Source organism: Lathamus discolor, chromosome 6 (genome assembly GCF_037157495.1).
Source record: "Lathamus discolor isolate bLatDis1 chromosome 6, bLatDis1.hap1, whole genome shotgun sequence".
NCBI lineage: Eukaryota > Metazoa > Chordata > Aves > Psittaciformes > Psittacidae > Lathamus > Lathamus discolor.
The window spans coordinates 51,338,043-51,358,666 of record NC_088889.1 but is presented as its reverse complement, the minus strand read 5'-3'; the positions used below and the strand labels follow the sequence as shown (position 1 = coordinate 51,358,666).

General features: G+C 43.3%; 1 protein-coding gene across 7 annotated transcripts in view; it reads right to left on the bottom strand.

Annotated features, from left to right (window-relative positions):
* Positions 1–20,624, bottom strand: part of TSPAN4 (tetraspanin 4) — a 470,914-nt gene that overhangs the window by 381,022 nt on the left and 69,268 nt on the right. For 5 of the 7 annotated variants that reach the window (XM_065682689.1, XM_065682684.1, XM_065682686.1 and 2 more), the window contains one exon: positions 14,867–14,958. The exons of 1 other annotated variant lie outside the window; for it this stretch is intronic. The gene's annotated coding sequence lies outside the window, so the exon portion shown is untranslated. Of the gene's footprint in view, positions 1–14,866; positions 14,959–16,055; positions 16,105–20,624 lie in introns of those variants that run through there. One more of the 7 variants, XM_065682688.1, reaches the window with a different exon arrangement.

Below are 20,624 nucleotides of genomic sequence, written 5' to 3'. Positions count from 1 at the left end.
TGAAGAGCTAGGACATGGCAGGATTAGACAGCAATGCCATGCTAACGAGAAGGAATAGTGTCTTTCAGGGCTGGAAATCAGGATAAATTGGAAGTATGTTGTCGCTAAACAATAAAACATGGCATAGAAATGCGGTGATTTCAATGCTGCAGCATTTAACTCTGCAACTACCAGCCTGGCACAGCATAGCACAAAGCCTCAAGAATTTCCATGCTGATAAGGGTGCCTGAGTGGCAAGTTTATACTCTGGACACTCCACTACACTATGACCTTGCTGAGGAGCTGTGAAACCTCCCCTCAATCTCCTCACCTGCATGCCCTGGCAGTGCTACAGAAAGGATCTCTGCACAGCATTCAGCCCTTGTTTGAATGACAAAGGCACAGTTCTGACCAGAAGTGCTAGTGTACCATGAAGTGGATTTTGCAGCAGTCCTCCGAAGGACAACAGGGAGGAGTCATGTCAGGAAAGTACCACTCTAGTCCTCATCCTGGCCAGGTACCAAATATTTAAAAGACTATGTAGCTGGGCTTTGATTGCTCTTATTTATCACAGCTCTGAAGAATGAGTACTGCATTGCTTAACTTCACTTGAAACTGGCTCCCCAAGTCCGCAGTACTGTAGGCGCAACAGTTTCATTTAAGTCTCCTCCCCCAATTCATCATCTCCAGTGAAAGGAAAGGACAGTATATTTGTTCTGTGCTGAAGCCCCTGGGTCTCAGAAGACAAGATAAAATGGAAATTTTCTTTTTTTAACCAGGTTTATACTACCAGTATGGACCAGCTGAGACAAGATCGGTTCTTAAGAGAGGAGGTCCCCTGGTACAGAGCACAGACTCCTATCAAGATGGTACATGCCAGTCATTAGGATGCTAATTGGCCCTGACAGGGCTCTGGTGACTGAAGTGAATATCCGAACTGTCACTACCTGAAAGTGTTGCTGCAGGGAACAGCTCCAAGGAGCCTAAAGGAAAGAAGTGGGTGTGAGGAGGTAGATGGGGATGTTTATAGCTCTCTACAGCTATCTGCATCACATATTTAAATAAGCGGAAAAGTACTTCTGTCTGTCTACATTGTGCTGCTAAAAATTCCACACACACACAAAAAAAAAATCACTTTGGGTAATTTACATTTAAATAGACCTTTCACGTGAAGTAGATTATTTTGCTGGTCATGTTTACAATTGCTTTCCCTCCCCCTCTCCCAGGACTCCACGACTCTTTTGGACTTCTTGTCTCCAGCACCATCTTTTTTTTCCCTGTCTCCCAACCTATCCAATTAAAACATCAAAAATAAATTAACTTGTCAGATTTTACCACCACCAACTCTCTCCTTCTGCTGCCTTCCCGTCAGAGCTTTACTTCATCTTGAAAAATCTGCTCTGTTGAGTGGTTTTGTTTGCTTAAGTGGCTGGATTTGCTACCTATGTACTAGATTTCTATCACTTTCAAAGCAGAGAATCAAAACTTGCTGAACTGATCACAAAGAGTGATCATTCCCAGTTCTGGTTGGACAGAGTTCTTGTAAGGCCAGGAGAGCACCAACAGGGAGATGCAAAACTAAGACTAGATTAAATAGAAGGCTGGGAGTTATCAAAATGTGGACTGCTGTGAAATAGATGTTATTTTAAAGGTGTGCTTTGCACTGCACTGCAAATAACCAACAGCACTGAGTGAAGCTCTTGAATCAGTGACCCACTGGCCCAGATGTGACAAGTTAGATGTATCCTTTAAGAGAACATCTGTGAACAAGACAACTCTGCTAATGAGATGCCACGACACACTCACAACACCAGTCCTGAATCACAGGTCAACATCTTACCCAGGCCCTGTGCATGTGAGATGAAACCCAGACAGACTACATTTCAATCTATGTCAAAATCACAGAACTATGTCAAGTCACATTTAATCTATGACAAAAGCAAGGGGGCTCCCGAACAATATTCCCAGGCAAACAAAAATGAACATTCTTCTGACAGCCACAGTGAGCTGTCCACTTTTCTTAATCCCTCCCTACCATAATACCTAGGCAACCCAGCATATTTTCTCCCTAGAACTTCAAGGGGTACGGACCAGAATCAAAGCAGCAGCTCAGATCCCCTCTTTGCTCCACAAACCACCCTCATGCTCGGTGTATTATGCCCCACAAATGTCAGCTCCACAGTCAAAATCTGCTGTGGATAAGATCCTGGCAGAAACAGAGCAAGAGCTTCCACATGTGAAAACACTGATAAATACTTGAAATGCAGGTAAAACATCCTTTCTCCCTTGCACGCCACGTGAATTCCTAGCCTTCTAAAACACACAGACAATAAGACCATGTCAAAACTATGACTAAGGTGATGAGGGAAGGGAAGGAAAGTAACACGAAAACTAAATCCAGTCACTGAAACTCCACCTATGTCTCTTAAAATGACTGTAGAATGCAGAGAGAAGCTTCTCCCAAAAAACAGGGGTTGGGGAGAATCATTTGTACTGTCATTGCAGGAATAAAATTTCTTCTTGAAATAGTCTGCAGTGAAAGCAGACAAAGAATGGTGGAGGGAAAAAGACACACAAATGTGACAAAGCTGCAGGGATTTCCAGTCCTCTAGCACCAGAAGGGAGAACAGGACCACAGTTCATTGCCACCCTTTCCTCCCCAGCCCCGCTCAGCTAAACCCTTTCCAGCTATCCTCAGCACAACTCTTCCCAGACACATTGTAGAAGAGAATATCTAAGCACAACCAGAAGGATCCTGAAAAGCCACAGAATTTGTGGCTCTCTGCTCCGTGCTAGACCTCATCTATACAACAAACATGACTTGAGAGCGTGTGCTTCCTACTGTTGCTTCCATCAAGCCCCTGTAACCAGCTTCACTTTCCTTTGTAAATAGGCTTTACTGCTTCATAAAATGGATGTACAAGTAATGAGTAAAACCCCCCAAATTACTGGGGAGGGAAGCAACACTCAATGTATCACAGGCCATAAAAGACATTCGAAAAGAACAATATTAGCCGAAGAGTTCAAAGAAGATTTGTGTGACAAAGAAACAAAATATTGGCTCTGACACAAGAAAAAGCTCTTCTGAATACCAATGTGTTCCATAAAGTGACAAAGAAGCTCAACTTACCTCAAAGGAGATTAAGTAATATACCATAGCACCTGAGGAAATGGAAGAAGGTAGAAAAGAGAGGCAAGCAAGCATAAGCACAAAGAGAATGAGGCCCCTGAAGTCTGTTTCACATAGCTGCTTTGCCTTCACAAAGGAGATTTATATCTTTTCCTTGGAAATTCAGCATTCAGGAAAGTGGACTTAGTATAACTCCATAATAATACCCTCTTTTCCAGTCCCCAGGAAACTATAATACTGATTTACTGGTCAAAGAAATAAATGTGCCTCAGAGTTCCATACAAGGCCTTTCTGAAGTCAATCCAGCTCTGTGATGGATAATCAAAAGTGGAAAAACACCACAGAAAGTATCTGTGTAGATAAAAGAAGCTTTCTAAAGGCCAGTGCTCCTCTCACAATGGAATAATTTTCATTCTCTAGATAAAGAGATGGAGATTAAAAGTAGAAAAAGTTAAATCATACACCCAGCTCCCTGGGTCCCGGGATGTATTTGCTTGTTGGGGACTACACTTTACTGAAATGCTTAATCATTTAAATTGAAAACTGGAAATACTTTGTATGTGATTCACTTGAGCAAATGTTAAAACCAACATCTGTGCTAGCTGCCCAGACTGCTGCTATAGTCAATGGAGAGAAATAGGCACCTGCAGGGCAAGGTTCATCTGTTTTTAAAGCAGTGGTCTAAACCAGGGTCAGATGAACTGTGTCCTAAAATATCTATTTCTCTTTCCTGACTGGAAGGAGAGTCCATATAACTCAGATGCAGACAGCTAGTTTGTAGGCATCTGAACCTAGTGGTGGATTTACTTTTTGAAGCATCAAAATCATTGCAGCACCTCACTTGAGACTCAAGTACAGACACAAGGTTTGCAAAAATGAATCCACTTCTCACTATGACAGCTGGAAATCTTACTCTGGAGAATGCAAATACATGTCTCAAGCTTCTATACAATCTATGACACCAATTAGAATGAATTAAGATGCAGCCCTTACAGTTGCAGATAGCCTTTAAAGGGCAAGCAAAATGCAAGGCAGAGCAACACTATTCCTGAGCCTGCAGGTTGATACAAACAGGACTTCAGTGATGATTAAGAGCATGAACTGTCACTGGAGGAAAATTCACAAAACAGTTTTGCTGTTACAAAATAATTCTCCATTAGATTAATGACAACAGAGCTGTCTCTCAGCTCCTAATCCTAGGTTTAAATGCAGCTTAAAGAGGAGAGGAAGATTACAAGCCCCAGATTTCTGTTAGAACATACTTTCTTATTGGTAAACAAGGCAGATGAGTCCTAAAATAGTACTAATGATGAAGACTGCAGGTGTCCAAATCCATGGCCTGGCAGAAGAGCTCATATAGCCCTAACTTACCAGCCTCTGACAGAAAGGGAACCCTGGAGTTGTTCCCTTACCCTTCTCCTGTCAACTTTTGCCCCATGATACAGGAGGTCGTGAACAGGTTGAAGATCAGACCACACAAACCACAGCTCCTCTCCCTGTTCATTTTCAAAGGGTTCTCTGGGAAAAGCACAGGAGGATTGGGCCACCTTCACCAGGATGCCAGCAGCCCACAGGTGGTCAACATCTTTCCCCATGTCCTACTCAGGAAAAGAAGCATCCTATGTGCATTGTCCACAACCAGGAAACGTTAGACAACTACTATAGACAGACCCACTGTACTGTGTACACAAATAATCCAGCTCTCACCAGCCTGTAATAGAAACTGTGTCTTCCCTCCATCTGGAAGGGTTGGGCACAACTAGAATAAAGTCTCTATTCAGGCAAGAGCATTTACTAATGTAGTGGTCATTTATTCCACACGGGCTGAAGCCTGTCTGATTAGAGATGATTTTCTTGTCCTGAAGTACAAGTGTTTATATAGCATGAGTTGCCAGTTGGGGCTCTTGAACACTGCTGTGGTACAAACAAATAAAATAAGCCTTATTCAGACCAAATGCCAAAGAAGAGGCTGTTTGCTTGCCCACATTCAAGATTAAATACAGAGGGCTGGGCTAACTTCTCAACTCAAAATAAACCAGACACTGACCTCCTTTGGAAAGAATAAATAACTATGGCGAAGCTGCTTCAGGACTCAGAAGCAGTCATTTATTAAAACTGAGAGATTACTCCTATAAATGAAAGGCAAGGGGACTTCAGTACACATGAGAAAGTGTCCAATCTCAACCTCCATTTCAAATGCTAATTACTTTCCAGTACACTAACCTGATTTTTTCCTATCTTCCATGGAGGATAACAAAAATAGACTGGTACAGAGATCTTCATCTTTCTTTTTCCGAATGTATATAAATGATGCAATTGCACTTTAAAAGGTTTATAGCAAGTGACTAGGAGAGAACTGCACAGTGGACTAATGTGACATGTGACAGAGCACAAAAACAATACTTTCAAAAGCAGAGAGCATTTTCTCCTCAAAAACATATTGGAAAGAGAAGGTATAAGGCACTATAATTGCACATGTGAAAAATCATTCATGGTCAATGGATGCATGGCAAGTTATTTTAGATGCTAAGTTTCTGATATACTTCAAATGATGTAAAGGATGCCTGGAGCACAAAGGTGGCTTCCACCTTAGTGAAGATGAATGCACTTAAAGATACGTGATTTCTTAACATACATATCTGATAAATCACATACATATACTGGCAGTGTAATCTGGCAGGAGGGGCTTACAGGCATTTTCTAAAGGCAAAAGCTTGCCATTGTAAAAAGATTTCTTAATTATTATAAATAAAATTATGATAATGGAAATTAAACACCTGGAAGTATTTTGTCAAAATCATCTAGCTCTGAACTAAAACACCAAGAGAAGAGTAAGGAAAGAGCAATTAATTTTCTCATAGGATTTCAGTTAAAACCCAGAAAGCAGCTTGTCTCCATTGGCATTTAAGTTTTTAAGAAGTATGGGACATTCACTCAATTGATTTTAGGACAAATGTATTTGTATTACTATACCTTTAATCAAGACTTTAGTGTAAGGCACCGTGAAGCGGAAAAAAACCAGACCTTCTAAAGTCAATCTTAGCTATGCTAAGAGTAACACATTGGTTCACATATAAATGGCCATAATAAATGTTTGTAGCCCCTGCAATAAACAAAATTAAGTCATCCTGAATAGGAGAACAGTAATGTATGGTAAGTGAGGAGCTCAGTCTGCCAGAAACTTCATGTTTGGCTGCAGTCCATTATTCCAAAAAGTGTTAGATGTCACTGAGTTTGAGCATATTACAAGAGACAGTATGGAACAAAAAAAACAAGACTTGGAGAACACAAGGAATGGAAAAGAAAACCACAGCCAGCCTGACCAGCACCCTAAGGTGAGCACTCCTAACTGTGAGACTTGTTAATGTCAGCCAGATCATCACTTCAGGTGGGTTTTAGGGACCACGAGCTGAACTTCACTAGCAGCCCTGTGCTACCATCACCGTAAGCCCAATGGCTAAGCAGTCAGAGTGTATCATCAGAAGTGTATCATACAAAAGCACAAGAGCTCCACTGGGCCAAGCAAAGTGTCATTGCCCCCAGTTTAAAGGCAGATAGAGGGAACAATTGCGCAGTTCATTTACAGACAGAGCGCTTGCAGCACAGCCTAGTGACAAACCCTGACTTTGTGCATGGCAGGCTAAGCCTTGCTCAAAACCACATTCTGCTATACTTCAGTGCTAACAGAAGAAAAACAGCACTACAGCGAACAGGGGGAGAAATCCCTCAAATCTTCATGATATACAAAGCCTGAAGGAATGCACATTATAGAAGGATTTAGTTTGCTGGCAAGAAATCAAACATATAAACCAAAGATTATTCATAAAGATCAAGACAACCTTCAAAGAAGCCAGAAATCCAGAGGGAGGCAAAGTATTTCCAAGTAGTTCCACTCTCCTTGCACAAGCCAGGGAAGCTCAGAGAGAGGGTCATAAATAATGGACTTTATTTTCATTCTTTGCATATATGGTTGCTGGTGCAGTGCCCAGTGTCATCCGGAGATGGAAGCTGATAGTGAGCCATTTTTGGATACTCAAAGATACCTTAAAAGGGACCTTTTCTTGGAATAGGAATGCTCAGTTTCTGGAATTCAGACTCCTAGTAAATTTCTAATTGCTTTACACAGTCTTCAAGTATAAGAGCACTTTTAAGAAAAACCAGACTTCTAGTAACGAAAGCCTCTGTAAGCTAAAAAAGTCAGGCATTTCAAGATGCAGTGGTTAAAGGCAGCCTATTCAAATTACGGTACTGATATGAGGAAAGCTAGTGCCTGGAAAACATAGGATTGAAGTACTTTTAGCTTAACTTAGGTCTAAGATAGAGAACAATGTCTGTGTTGTAAGTCTGTGGTAAGATAACAGAGTTTAGTAACGCTACTAACATAAGTGAATTATTTCTTCCCGTTCTTCTACTTATCAGTTGGTTTGGATACAGTGCATCCTGAACATCTGCTAGCTTTGGATACTCTTTGTCTACACATCCCGTTTTGTTTGCAATAAATTTTATATGAAGGTCATAAGGTTCTAAAACTATGTCAGCTATCACTAGTTTAGTCCTAGATGATTATTGGGAAATAATTACAGGAGCTGCTCTTCAGAAAGTTACAGATGTCTTCAGAAATCCCTGATATGGCTGGTTTCAGCTAGTTTTGTGGTTACTGAGGCACCCAACTGCACCAAAGGTGAAAAGCACATCATGAGGAAGACTGCTTACTTCATCCTCAAGACCCCTGCCCATGACCACCGGAGAGCAGCGCACAAGAACCAAGAGGACGAGACTTATGATAATGAGTTCCTGCAACTAGCTGTAATATTCCTCGCCTATTCCCAGAAATCTAATGAATATGTATGTTTGTGTATAATAAATGTCTGTTCGCTTTACCCCTCAGTGTGCAAGTTAGGAGGAGTGATCCCCCCCTTGCACCCGGCGCCATAATAAACATACCTGCTTTATAACTCTCCTCGAGTTGTAGAGTCTGATTCCATGCGTCAGCACCTCTTTAAACATCAAAGTAAACAACCAGTGACAGAATTCCCCTTGAGCAGAGAGTTACCATTCATTTGAAGACATTTGATGTCTTCAAAGCAAGACCAGAAGATCCTTCTCAAATACATGATCTAGTTTAAGCCATAGTTAATGGTTAAATGTAAACTAGTGCTAATGAAAGCAGCCCTTCCCAAACACTCATACTGTGAGCAGTTCTGGTCACACCAAAATTCAAAGACGATTAACTGAATAAAGAATAGGCACATTAAAATGTTGGTAAGAGATCTACCACAAGAAAGCGCAGGTTGTTTAAGCTGGCAAACCACAGCCTTGTAAGGGGCAGGTTCACCGCCTGCAAATACACATGAGGAACGGAGCAGCAAGAAAAGAGCTATTTAAACCATAGAATTCTCTTGGTGGAGAAATGAGATATACCAACCATGAATGCTCCTAGAAAAATCTGAGTATGGAGCACTCGTGATCTGGGGCAGCCTTCCAGTGCAAGGAGGAGAAGAAAGCAGATAAAGAAAGAATCTAAGAGTGCACAGAAAGGGCTCCTGCTCCATGCAGCGCATCTGCCCCTCAGCAGCAGGCAGTCTTCCCTAGGACTCAGGCTTGGAAAGTCAGGTTGTCCCTTCCACCTCTGAGCTCATACACAGAGTTCAATAACTTGGTAACCAGTTAGTACTGGAAAACTAGGATTTATATGGGTTTTATTTTCCTTGCTGCTTATTTCTAAAACAGAAATGTGGGGTTTTTCTTTACAAATGGAACCTCTATTTTTCATCAGTTCTCCAACAGCTCAGAACATGCAATAAGAGGAACACATGGTAAGAAGAGCTACTTTAGGATCCAACCTTGAGTAGCCTGTGCAGTCAGACAGGACAGCACAAGCAGCTCTCTACTTTACCACCACCAGAGGTGGACTTCACAGTTCACAGAATCATAGAATGGTTTGGGTTGGCAGGGACCTTAAAGATCACCTAGTTCCAACCCCCCTGCCATGGGCAGGGACACCTTCCACTGGACCATGCTGCTCAAAGCCCCTGTTCAACCTGGCCTTGAACGCTGCCAGGGATGGGGCAGCCACAACTTCTTGGGACAACCTGGTTTAGTGCCTCACTACCCCCATAGTAAAGAACTTCTTCGTAATATCACAAATTTAAATCTCTCCTAGCTCAGTTTAAAGCCATTCTGCCTTGTCCTAACAAGATATGCCCTCCTAAAAAGTCTCTCCCCAGATTTTTTCTAGGCTCCCTTTAGGTATTGGAAGGCTGATCTAAGGTCTCCCCTGAGTCTGCTCCAGGCTGAACAAGCCCAACTCTCTCTGTCTTCATAGGAAAGATGCTCCAGCCCTCTTGACTTCATGGCCTCCTCTTGACTGTGAAGATCCTTCAGCTCTTAAAAACAGAGGGACAGGAAACCAACAGGTGCCAAAGAACCAACATTAAGGTCGAAGAGATTCAGATAAATAATAAAGCAGCTGCGCTCTGCAGTGGCCAGTCTCAAAGCATGTCTCTTTTCTAGAGACTAGATCCACAGGCCCTGGATTCAGCAACCCTTTCTGCAGCACACTGAAGTCAGTAATCATATGACAGTTACAGTCAAAGTCACATCAACCTAGTAAGGAAGCTGTTGGAGTTGCTCTTGCTCTCTCTACTTCAGAAGCAGCCTACAATAAAATTATCAAAACACACATACTAGGACTCAAGAGAGCTTGGTTACCTTTCTGACAGTTCACCTGCTAGCCTTAGTCTCATCTCTTTAGGTCAGGTTCCATCTCTTACCACACATACATGGGGATCTCAGGGAGAACATTTTTTCATTAGTAGCTTAGCAACATCTGAATGACCTTCCAAGCTTATAGCAGAATCTTTCTCTTTGTCTTGCAATACAAGGCATTTGCTGGGAGTTGGAAAACACAAGAACAAAATATCACCAAGCTACACCATTCCTCGGAAGCAAGACTAACCCTGACAGAAGTAACTAGAAAAAAAGTACTCAGGAAGCAAAAGTCATAAGCCTTCCATAACCACTTCATTGTCGCAGATGACCTCGCTCTCCCCCTCTATACACAAAGCTTTCCCTCTTTGGAAAGCATAAAGAGACCCTTGTGTGCTCAGAACTGTAATGTGAAAACAAAATTGTGTGTTTGATGATCTTGAAACCATTTAATGAAGCAGTTTCAATTCCACCCTTCCTTCCTTCCAACTCCACCCTCTCCTCCAAGAGGAGAGGTTGTTTAGGTTAATATGGAGGGAAAAAAAGCAAGCTAAAAATAGCCTCCTTTTTGCCTTATAAAAGTTAAAGCTATGAATAAACAGCCTGAAACAGGAATGCAATTAATCTGCTCACTAAATTCCTACATCACTTTCTTGTTCAGTTCTTCAAAATATTTTCATAAGGATCAAACATGCAGACTTGCTCCTGCAGAGCCAGTGGTTTCCCAGAAATGCCTGCTTCCTTGCAGGTAAGGTAACTGGCTTTGGCATAAGGAGGAACAGGTTATGAAACTGTTAAACAAAGATAGAGTACAAGATTGTTAAATAGTGGCATATTTGAGCAATGTCCTTGCATCCTAGGAACAAATATGAAAAAAAGAATTAAGAAAAATGCACCAAGAGAACACAAACATATTTCTGTTGTTTTCCTTTACTGTGGAACAGATTATCTCCTAAGATCTACCTTCTCACTAAAAAGCACTCACACTGTTATCCCAGTCTTAGACCCAAGTCACATCTGCGCCTGACAGCCATAGCTGTCAACACTGAAAGAGCATGGTGATCAGCCATCCTTTTCACCCTGGGCTGGGAGCCAAAGCAAGGTTGGCTCATATATTTGCAGCGCAGAGCCAAACTTCTTTAATCTACTCTGTTCCCCACACTACACCAACATAGCAAACAAGTACATCAAACCTCAGGGAGTGTCCTTGCAATCTGAATATTTTAACCCTAACTTGATTTTACCCTATTTCTTTTCCACTGCACCACCAGTGAGATTCAGGTAATGCCATAAGAGTCACATGTACTACCCTATTGATGCAGACAGAAGTCTCTTGGCAGAGTTGCCTTTCATTCCCATATTCCCAGTTTCCCATAGCATGAGGCATCACAGCATGCTGCTGTGGGGTGCTATAGACACTGCTATGATACCTGGTATGAGTTACATTTTAAAACAGAAAACCACCTCCCTCCTCTTACAGAAGATAAGCCCTCTGGAAAGAGAAAGGAGATGCCTCACTTTCATCTCAGAGTTCAGAGGGAATGTTTTATAGCTGTCAATCCTATCAAGATCCTACTCATTGACACAGCTGGGACAGCAACTATTTTGAGGTAGGCTGTGCAGCCATGAAATGGCCAGGGTCAGAAAAGGGCATCGCCTGGTGACATCTGGAAAACAAGGTAATCCTAAAGTAAATGCTGAAAGCCAACACACCACAGGCAGGTCAGCTGAGTTAAGCAGATTTGACTATACAAGGCAAAGCCACATGAAGAACAAAGCAGTACCTGCTACTGGAACCCCAGGTAAGGAACATGAAACCAAGTTGTTTGCAACTTCTGGTGTCCCAGGTCCAAGCAAGCATTTTCACTCAGAAATGAGACACACTTGGTGACCACTGGGACAGGGGATGCTAGGATCTCATGCTCACACCTCTGTATCTCTGGCATGGCTGCATTTCCCACCTATACACAGTGCTCATCATCTCATTTTGACTGCTAGAAAGACTTCAGGGATACTATTTGGGCTGTAGAGAAATATTAAAGAAAGACATCCTGGTTAATACTTACATTACTTCTCCAACCATTTTACTAGAGCATTCACTGGCTCCATGTTTACCCTCAATTCCTTTCCAAGGTGGAAAGTGTCCTTTAACAGAAAGGACACTGGCACAAAGACTAAGCTATGCTACTGAATTCTCAGAGGGAATCTGAAAGAGAATCTCAGAGGGAATCTGCAAGCAGACCAGGGAGCTGAAACTGGACTTGCAGAGTTCTAAATTAGTTGCCAGACCTTTCAACACGCCTACCAGCCAACATGCACTTGTGCAGCTGACTGAAAGTCTGGTGGCTAAACAAAAGAAAAAGCAAGTCAGAGATAAAAGTCAAGGATAGTGTGGGTCAAGGTTAGAAGCAACTGCACCAGCAGGACTGTCAGTGCAGTACTTACTATGCACCCAGCATCATATCAGGGCTGCTCCACAGCAAACTTTGCTCAAGCAGGTACAATTGCAGACTCCTGCCTTCTCAAGGGTGCAGGAGCAAAATGTTACAGCATAGGAAAAGCCTTTGACATAATTTTTCTGCAACCTCACCCTTTGCTGCCATCTAATTTTAACAGATGCAAGTAGAGGTGGCTTCTGTGGGTTGAACAGGGATTCAACTTTCTCAGGGGACTGAAAAGAATCACAAGGGAATGGACACTGACTCAAGAGAAAGCAGGGTTAAGTGTGTGGAAGCAACCCTGCATTTGATCTGAAAGGCAAAATCTTCAAAGAGCAGCCTAGGCTGCTTCTTTGCAGAAACACAATGTCTAGAGCTCCTTTACAGCACTTAATGTATCTGAGATTGTGTGTACAGTCACTGATCCCAGTGACACCCCTTACAATGACTCTCTTAAGACAACCACAATCATTTGAAATGATTTGTCAGGAATGCTAGTTGATATAAACCAGCATGTCTTTGTCATAGCTAGTAGATTCAGCTAAGTATCTGTCCATGCACCAAGAAGCTTCTCCTTTGAGCAGTGTTCTCTGTCAGCTGACACAAGACACATCTCACTTAAACCCTTTATCCTTCCTGCACTTCACCCAACCAAAATTCATGGTCCACAGTAAGATCCATCCATCAGAGAAAGTGTCTGCAGACAGTATCAAGAAACTAAGTGATGAACAGGGGAAACAAGAGGGAGTGGAATTCACAGGCAACCTCTGTTACAAAATCATGGTCTTTAGCAGCAAAGCTCACTTGCAGGTTTACTTTCTCTCAGAGGAGAGTACAGAGACTGAGCTCCCCACAGCTTTTTAGCTTTTTTTGCTATTATAAGAGTCACTTCTGCACAATGCCAAACCAGAATGAAAGAAGGGACAAGCTAACCACTTCATACGCTGTGGCGTTCCCCATCACACCAGCACCAAGCGCTTTGTACCTGGGCCACAGAGAATGGAGTGGAATTCTAAGAGTTAAGAAGTTTTGATTACAGTGACCAGGAAGAAGAGTTGTAATGCACGGTAAACCCATGGCCTTGATCTATATTCCTAATACATAAAACATGTCTCAGGCCATGTCTATAGCACTGGAAGTAGTCTTCCAGCTAAGTAGTTGTTTTTTCCTTCAACTCGGTCTCACTTTTAACTACTTTTGATTACAATTATTACTTTCATTCAATATTCAATTTCTGAAAGGTATTATTCTCTATGTATGCTGCAACCCCACTTTACCCTTCCAGGCAAAACATACCAGCACACTAGAAGCAACCTCTCCTATTTTACAAGTCATATATAATTTGTGCATCTGCAATATTGACAAGGGCTAGAAAAATACACATTGTGTCCAATTCTTTTTCTATAACCTTTTGACAGTGATTCTGGGATCTTTTCCTTTTAAAGCATTGCTTCCTCCTGCTAGTGTTACTAGTTCTTAGCAGAATCATTTACCTTAGCACAATTACTTCTCCTATGCCCAGCCCCATAACCCAAAATGTATACAACATCAACATTTGATGCCATTTAATTGTACAAGTGTCCTATGCTCCCTCAAGCACTTACCAATATTTTTTGTTTATTGAGTCTTCAAGTTTTTCTCCAAGCAAACACTTGCACATGCATAGCTTTGTTCCTGCCATTCTAGACTTAGAGGGATTCCTCACAGGAGACATATGACTGACATATTCAGTTCTCCCAACCAAGACAAGACAGGTAAATAACTGTCTGAAAACCAGAGACAGCTTTGCAAGAAATTCTTATGCCATCATTTTAAAGGGTGAGAAGTATTAAAATCACTTGAGTGTATTTTACTGAGTTATTGCCAGGAGAGAATCATTGACAGAAGAATCACAGGCAAGTTATGTGGACATTCACAGACAGCTGGTAGGGGTAGGGAAGCATTTTCTTCACTGTATTTCTTTAAAGTAGAAAATAAAAGAGTTTGTGGGAATGAAGATTTTCCAGAGTTTCTGTTTGGTATCCAAATAGCTCTGAATTAGCTAGCTCTGGCACACTGCTGAGAGAATTCCCACCTCTTGTTTTAAGAGGATACCTAGGAACAGACTTGTGAACACTCCAGCAGCAAGACACGCGCCCCCCCCTCCCTGCTTTCATACGCACTGCCTGTGACTAGATGCCACACACATATGATGTGTTTGCTTTTGGCACTCGGAGCGGTAGGGAAGTTTGATCTTCTGCACACAAGCAATAATTTTCTTTCCTCCCTTTATTTATATATTTTTTTTTCTGAAGCTGTTCTCACAAATTCTCATCTTGGCCATTGGATGAATAACCAGAACACAATCAAAGCACGCAGCCTTAAGTCATCATTCCTCCACAAGGTGTACAGGTGGCCAAGAAAGAGGAGTTTGCAATGTTGAACGTCCTGCATGAGCTTTTGGGGTGGGAGGGGAAAGTTATGTATGTATTTAGCTTGGGACTGAAAAATCAAATCTTTCTGCAGTAGTACATGAACTGACAAAATGTAAATAGAGAAAAAGATTCTTATCACAGACAACAGCTAACAAATCCTCACTGGCAAAAACAGAGTGCATGTAGGAGAAACTCACTCTGACTGGTGGTTTTGCAGTTGACACACAAGGTGCAGTTGGAAGTAGCTTTTGATCCCCCACAGCAGTAACAGCCAGCTTCAGCAATACCACTGCAAGACAGAAACCAACAGATTCATGAGTAAAACAGGCAGTCAGTGATCAGAAGTCACTTCAGGTACAGATTTTTCAATGCAAGATTACAGCTCCCTACTTCACAATCCTCTCCTCTCTGTACTACCCCACACACTTTTCAACCTCAATGAAATTTGTTACTAAAATGAAACTCAGGTCAACAAATGAAGATTGGAAAAATAACATTTAAAAGAGGTGACTTCTTCTCACTGAATCCACACACAAACTAATGAAGTGAGAATGAACATAAAATGGAAAGAGACTAAGGCATGCTCAGCATGCAGAGAAAAGCCCAGGTAAAGAGTGCCTACAGAACAGTACCCTGTAATTTATGCTCCACCAGCATCCCAAGGAACAAGCTCTGCTGCCCCAGGGAACAATACACAGAAAGCATTCAGAAGAGAGAACAAGCTTGTTTCCTGTACAGGGAGAAGGTCTTGGAAAAGGAGAGTAAAATTAATAAATACTTCTAATCATTCAAGTTTCTATGCCTGACAAATGCCAAAGCAGCAAGCTTCGCTGGTGGGAGCAGTTTATGCAACAAATACATGCAAATGAAAAGCACCTTCTGCTGGGAATGGCAAAATTGCATGGAGTGATGCTGTACAGGGAAAAGTAAGGTTAGAACTATACTCACATGCATAATCAGCCAACAGTTTAGTTCTGCCTACAGAAGCAAGAGTAAAGCCTGCACTGTAGACAAGCCCTTTTGAAAAAACAACCCTTTTTCCATGTGCAGACCACTGTGCATGGCTTGTCAAAGGGTAACTCATAGCTTTTGCTTAGGTGCTTAATGACACTACTTTCCAGATGCTCTAGAAATCTAGCACAACAGAAAGCAGGCTACATCCCTCTTACGCGCAGGAGTGTTGCTGTCTGAGATTGCACTGCCACACAAATCAAGCAGGCCCCAAAGGAGAATTAGCAATGAATTCCCTAAACATAGGTTTATTTTGGTTTTTCTAAAACAAAGAACTAAGGAGGTAGATATCAAGTGTTTGTTGAGAAGAGAGCTGCCTGATCATTTTTAGATTTTTTTTCCTCCTAACTTGACAAATACCAGAAGCAACATCACCTTTTAAGGCAAAAGGCAGCTGAAAGTGAAATCCTTCTTTTAAGCCAGAGTGACTCATAACAGCAAAGATTCTTCCTAGAAAAACAAATTCAATCATAAAGCAAGAACAAGCTAGAAGCCTTAGTAATAACAATGCAAATGAATCCTTCTTTTCCCTTGACTTTTGTGGATTGGTGTTGGCTGGTTCAGCAGGTGTTCTTGGCTATTGCAAAAAAGAAAACAAGCTAGACAGACTACTGGACTGACCCAGTCTTACCACTCATTTGCATCCCTAGAGAGTACAGTACCATAAACAGGAGCACAGATGCACAGGAACGCATTTCATCTCTTAATTATGTAGGAATGCAGGAGGAAGCGTGTATCTGAAGTCGTATCTACGCTGCAGTCAAACATGTTTTCAGCACAGATGACAAGCAGCACAAAAGACAAAACAGAGTAGATGCAGAAGCATACACACAACACTGCCTCCAGTGAGCCTGCGCAGTGGTGTACAACCCAATACCACCAAATCTTCATCAGGCCCGTTGAACAACATCAACGATACTTAAGTCATATATTGGTATTCAGACTGTACTCTTGCCCCCTGAAACAAAGGTTGTCACTGCCATCAGAAGTGGCAGCATTACACTGGTGAGAGGATGTGATCTCAGTAGGCTACATCTAAATCTACTCTTCAAGCTCAGAAGACACAAAAAAACCTTCTCTTTGAGTATTGTGGCCATTGCACAGATTTCTTTCTCTTGACTTGTCTAACATGGGAGCCCAGGAAAGTACAGTTTAAGCAAAGAAGGCACCAGCACCACCAGCAGAGACCAAAGCTCCATCTCCCTCTCCACAAATGAACTGCAAATGAAACCTCAGGCAAAAGATTTTGTCTGCTTGTGCCCCACTTTCCTTGTCAGGTTGATTTTTTTTTTTTTTTTTGCCTCTTCTTTTGACCAGGGACCATCTTTTACAAGATGTTGATGTTTATTTTTCATGTGTTGCTGAGCACAACAGGACCTCTAAGCATTAACTTGAATAACAACAGGACTGTCAGCTGCAGTGTAACTCCAATTAGTGCTACAAGGCTCCCCTCAAACCCAGCTACAGAAGACATCATGCTCCAGAGACCAGAGACATGTGTTTAATCTTTCTGTCCTGGCTTGCATCAAATACTTCCTGGCTCTCTGGCATGCAATGACCTGGAGCCCATCTCAAGAGAAGTCTCTGACACATCCCAACTGTTTAGATATTTTTTCAGGCTAACGTCAAAGGTTCTTAAGGGGGCAAATTACAACTTAGCAAGAGAGGGTGAACTGGAATCATAGAATCAACTAGATTCAAAAAGACCTTTAAGATCAGGTCCAACCTTTACCTCAGGACTGCCAAGACCACCACTAAGCCATATCACCAAGGGTCTCATCTACACGTTTATCGAATACTGTGGTGATTCCACCACTTCCCTGGGCAGCCTATTGCAATGCCTGATCACCCTCGCAGTGAAGAAATTCTTCCTAATATCCAATCTAAACCTCCCCATGCACAGCTTGAGGCCATTTCCTCTTGTCCTGTCACTTGCTACTTGGGAAAAGAGACCAGCCACCTCCCTTCTCCATCCTCCTTCATCTGTAGCTTCATCCTGGGTAGGTGGTCTTTAACAGACTCCTATCTGCTTAGTTGGCTTTCCCCCTGTTCTTCACCCACAAACATTCAGCCCTCTCACTCACAACATTGAGGTCAAGGCAGTCAATGCACTCCCTGACATAAAACATAACCTCAATACCTCTTTTTCCTTACCTATCCCTTCTGAAAAGCCTGTAGCCATCCGTTGCAGCACTCCAATCATGCCAATCGTTCCACCATGCTCCTGTGATGGTGACTATGTCATGATTTTCCTGCTGCACAATGGCTTCGAGCTCCTCCTGTTTGTTGCTCATACTGTGGGCATTGGCATAGATGCATTTAACTTGCTCTGTGGATCTGGCCTTCAACAGCTGCATGCTATCCCCTGGCTAATTTCTAGTGAGCCTGATTTTATCCCCTTCCCTTTTTGAATGTAGTTTTAAAGCCCTGCCTATGAGCTCTGCTAGCTCCTGGGCTAGAATTCTTTTCCCTCTTTGGGACAAGCATACCCTGTGGGTCACCAGCAGGCCTGGTGCCATGCAGACTGACCCATGGTCAAAAACCCCAAGGTTCTGATGCTGACAGCAGTCCCAAAGCCAGAAATTAATCTGCAAGATTTTTCTGACACCATCACTGCAATTGTTTGTGACTGGCAGGAGGGACGAGAAATCTACTTGGGCTCCCGAACCCTGGACCAGTCATTCTAAAGCCCTGAAGTCCTTGAGTCTCCTCAGGCTTCCTGTTGAAGAGATTTCCTCATTGCCTACCTGGAGGACTAATAAAAGATAGCAGTCGCAGGGCTGTACCAGAGAAGTGAGTTTTCTGGTAACATCCCTCACCCTGGCCCCAGGGAGGCAGCAGAGTCCCCTGTGAGTCAGGTCGAGTAGATATATGGGGCCCTCTGTTCCCCTGAGGATGGAGTCACTAACCACAGCCACTCTTTTCCTAGTAGAGTTGGCAGCAATACAAGGCAATTCTCTGACTCTTCCATGGCAACTCTTCTAACTTGGATGATCCCTTGTCCACTTCATCATTTTCCTCATTTTCCTGATCCTCAAATACCAGGGCCTCCAATCTGCTGTATGTACTTGGGAAGGTGACATAAACTGGGGGCTAATACGCCACCTACTCCAAGGAGTAGCCTGCTTCCAACCTCCCGTCTCCCAGGTCCTCTCCATCTGCCTGGTGGCAAAGAGGGTAGGGAATTCCTAAGTCCCTTTGTTTTGGGTGGGTGGCTGGCTTGCTTCTCACAGGGATGGTAGAGAACAGCTCCACCAGTCAACATCCTCCTCAGATTCCCTTGAGCTCTGAATTAGCCATTCCACCTCTTCCCATAGCTTTGCCACCACGCCAAGCGAATCATCACCCTGGGCCCATGTTACACAACCACCACCCAGCATCACCCACGGGCTCTGGCACTCACTGCAGGCAGATACCGCGTGCTTGGTTTCCCCTGCCACTCCTGCGCACCTCCTCGGGGACCGCGGCTGCCCCACGCCCAGGGCCGGCTTCACGGGCTCGGCCGCTCGAGCTCCCTGGGTGGGCTTTGAACACCCCCGTCGGTCACTGCGGGTCTGGGTGCGGCGCGGCGGGGCCCCGGGCTGCTTCGTGGCCCCAGTCCTTCAGGAGCGCGGCTCTGGGACGCTGCCACTTCCCCACACTCCGGTGCCCTCTGCGGAGCTCCTCACCTCGGCAAATGACCAATTGACCCTAATGCCCAAATTCAAAGTGTCTGATTAAAGACCTGTCACAGACAGCTCAGCTTGGACACCCTGAGCTATAGACAGGAGTCCGGCTCTCTGATTTTCTTGCTTTGAAACACCTATACTTGCTTCCCCCACTCTTGCGTTCTTCCCTGGGCACTGCTGCCAGAGACAGATCCAGGTGACTTTCTGCTGTGACCCAGGATGGCTGTTTCTTGGGGCTTACATTATTCTGCAAAATGGTGGAGGAATCTGGTTTCTAGATGCGGGACATCTCAGTGCCCTACCACTGCCCAGAGCTTACTGCTGCTTCATAGAATCACAGAACAGTTTAGGTTGGAAGAGACCTTAAAGATCATCTAGTTCCAACCCCTTCCACTAGACCAGGTTGCTCAAAGCTCCATCCTACTTGGATTTGAACACTTCCATGCATGGGGCAGCCACAACTTCTCAGGGCAACCTGTACCAGTGTCTCATGACCTTCACAGTATAGAATTTCTTCCTAATATCTAAATCTACCCTCTGACAGTTTAAAACCATTACCTATCTCACCATTCCCTGATAAAGAGTTCCTCCTTATGTCTCCTGTAAGCCCCCACACCAATCAGCTTGACTTCATCAGCAAACTTGCTGATGGTACACCCAATCCCACTGCCCTGTAAAAGGCCAACAGATTTGTCAGGCACAATTTGCCCTTAGTGAAGCCATTTGGGCTGTCACAAATCACCTCTTTTTTTTCAGAGAGGATCTGCTCCATGATCTTGATGGGCACTGAGGTGAGACTTGTGGAACTGTTTAAAGGCAAAGAGTGAACTTGGAAGTTAGGAGATAGGACCACAATGTGCTAATCTTGCCTGAGTTTTCATTCTTCTGAGCCCAGTCAACAGTTATTTTTTTCCTTCCCCTTAAGCCAGAAAATAGCTTCACCCCCTCCTAGTTTGAGGCAAGACCCGTAATGTGGTAAGGACACTGAGCTGCAAACATTTGGGCAGTAGCTCCATGAAACAAAACCGTTATCAACAGAGACATGATCAAAGGCATTTGATGGTAACCCTGAAAAGGAGGAAAGACTTTGCTGCATGAGTCTTCCCACGAGGCATTACAAAGTGACCTCTGTTTGCTAGTGCCCACATAGCTACCCAGGGCCAGATATTACCAGGGACAGCAGGAAGCAGAGAACTGCCCTGATAGATCACAGATAGATCATGCCTGATGTCACAAGGGCATGCAGGACATGCACATGTAGAACTACTCACAACTT